This window comes from Otolemur garnettii, unplaced genomic scaffold (genome assembly GCF_000181295.1).
Source record: "Otolemur garnettii isolate 467f Iridium unplaced genomic scaffold, OtoGar3 scaffold00110, whole genome shotgun sequence".
NCBI lineage: Eukaryota > Metazoa > Chordata > Mammalia > Primates > Galagidae > Otolemur > Otolemur garnettii.
In genome coordinates, this window is record NW_003852505.1 from 5785603 (window position 1) to 5788001 (window position 2399).

Here is a 2399-nt window from a genome sequence, read left to right on the forward strand (position 1 = left end):
GGGATGATTTATGAAGTGTGTTTATTTATTTTGATTTTTGAAAGCTTTATTTTTGAAATATTGGTAAATATCTGTAACCATACTAAAATCAGGGAAATGGACACTTCATGTGTGTTAATGTATGCTATGTAAAATGAATTTTAATAAAAAACATTTCAAACAAAAAAAAATGTAAAGGGCAATAAAAAAGAGAATATCTTGAGTTGATTATATCCTTACTCCAAGCTGAGCTTATGTCTGATGCTTAGTTCCTCCTCTTAGCAACGTAAGGATATTGTTACCATTCTGCAGAACAAAGCTCACCAGAACAGAGAGGGAAGTGAATGTCTTTAGGACAGGCACACAGATTGGCAACTTCACTTTGTTTTAACAACTGGCCTCTGCTCTGGATTCACAGGCTCACTAAAGCTGTTCCTACATATGGTTTGCCTTCCCTGGCTTTATGTCTCACCAGATAGGCAGCACTGGTGGCTCATAGATCCAGCCCCTCTGACACCCACTCAGGACAATTGTTGCCTTGACTAAATTGTGACATAAAGAACAATAATCCCTGAAGTTGCCTCAGCAGGACCTAGACTGCCAGAAATGAGAAAAGATTAGTGGGTTGATGATGGGGTTCCCTGGTGCACTGGAGACAACCTGCTAGCTCTACCTGTGTGACAGCCTAAGAATTCAGGAATCCTATGGCGTTCAAATTTCCAAAGGCGCCTGTGTCACAAAGTGGCCTAAGTGTTCTTTCCTTTAGTTGGTGAGATTTAGGAAAGGAAATAGCAGACATGTTTAGTCCACATGTCTTAGATGTTCCAGCTGTGATTTTTGACAATAGTTCAGGAATCTACAAAGTAGACTTTTCCAGAGAAACTGGACCTCTTCATGTCATCAGCTCTGTCGTGGGGCATCCTAAAGTTAAGATACCCTCAGAAAGAGGCAATAAGAAGAAGTACTCTGGGGAGGGGGGAAGAAGCCCAGTACAAGAATGAGACATTATATTTGCATTACCCCATTGAATGTGGACTGATAATAGGATTGGATGACATGGAGAAACTCTGGAAACACCTTTTTGAGTGCCACCGGGGAATAAAACCCTGTGACCAACCTGTACTCATGACAGAGCCCTTCTTGAACCCAAGGGAGACTCGAGAGAAGGTTGCTGAAATGATGTTTGAGTACTTTAATGTGCCTGCTCTCTGCCTGTCCAACCATCCCATGGTAGCTCTCTATGCCTCTGCCTGCATCACAGGCCCAGTGGTGGACAGTGGACATGGGATCACCTGCACTGTCCCCATCTTTGAGGGTTACGCCCTGCCTCATGCAGTCACCCAGCTCTATGTGGCAGGGAGGGACATCACGGAGCACCTCATCCAACTCCTCCTTGCTAGAGGGTGTACTTATTCTGACATTTTCAACAAGGCCTTGGTGAATGACATTAAAGAGCAACTGTGCTATATTGCCTTAGAGCCAGAAAAGGGCAATGCAAGAAGCCAAAGGAAGTCTTTCGAGAATACAGACTTCCACATGGGAGAGTCATCCACCTCGGGCACCCATTATACCAGGCACTAGAGATTCTCTTTGCACCTGACCAGCTAGGCATCCAGAGTCCAGAACTCTCAAAAATGGTCTCCAGAAGCATTATGAAATGTTCCACTGACATTCAGAAGAACCTTTTTGATGAGATTGTACTGTGTGGGGGCACCACTCTTTTTCCTGGACGGGAGAAAAGGCACAAGAAAGAACTAGATCAACAGGCTTCCATAGGGACACTCATCAAGATCATGGTTTCCCAAGATAGATTTTTCTCTGCATGGATTGGTGCATCCATAATGACCTCTGTAAGCTCTTTCAAGCATATGTGGATCACTTCTGAAGATTTCAAGGATTTGGGGGCATCTGTGATTCAGAGACAATGCTTTTGAAGATCCCTGAGCACAGGGAATGAGTCAAAGTGTCAGACTGCAGGAGGACCATTGGAAAGTTACAGGGTCTCTTGGCCTTCAGTGTGATGTTCAATAAAAGGCTTCTAACATTGCAGGTTTCACTTTATTCTTGGGAAGACTCAAATTTCTGACTTGTGTTACCAATATTTAAGTGACTGTACTCCTCTCTTCTTCTATGGGCCTCTTAAGTTGTTTTCTCCTTAATCCAGTTTGATTGGGGTAGGTTTCTCAGAATCAATGTGTTAAGTGTTTCTGTCTACCAATGCCCAGGAGACAGAATCATGATGCAAGTCAAAGAAGGGGAAAGAAATTAAGTAGAAACAGAAAGGCTAAGCCATTCCTACAGCTCAACAACACTTTCACTGGGTTGGCCTTCAGCGAGAACAATCATGTTCTTGCTTTGCTGTCAAGTGATCAAAAAGATAAATAGAATGGAAAGAAGAGTTGAGCACAAAGGTTGTTATA

General features: G+C 43.0%; 1 pseudogene; it reads left to right on the top strand.

The window, feature by feature from the left end:
* Positions 1–776: 776 nt before the first annotated feature.
* Positions 777–1913, top strand: LOC100951170 (annotated as a pseudogene).
* Positions 1914–2399: the final 486 nt, after the last annotated feature.